The following is a 340-nucleotide window of genomic DNA, read 5'->3' as shown; positions in this document are numbered from 1 at the left end:
TCTTCATCAAATCCTTCTTACTCCTTTCCATGGCAAGCTGTATGTTGGGCATCACCGTTGTCAATGGCTACAGTCTCGTCCTCTCAGTGAAAATGTTCAACGTGCTCTGTCACAGCACGGCTATTCAGCTGTCGGTTCTCGATCATGTCGGAATAGAATCCAGTAATTCTTTTGCGTTTGTCACTAACGCCCCACAATCGCGAGTTTGAAGCTCGTCACAGTCATTCAATCCTTGAATCATACTCAGAATACCACAGAAAAGGTTTAGACCTTCCGGATTCTCTTGAATGCCGCCATCAATTCTAGCTTATACCACAAAGATTCTGATTAAGGAACCCAA

Source organism: Arachis duranensis, chromosome 6, assembly GCF_000817695.3.
Source record: "Arachis duranensis cultivar V14167 chromosome 6, aradu.V14167.gnm2.J7QH, whole genome shotgun sequence".
NCBI lineage: Eukaryota > Viridiplantae > Streptophyta > Magnoliopsida > Fabales > Fabaceae > Arachis > Arachis duranensis.
Note: the sequence above shows the minus strand (reverse complement) of the source record.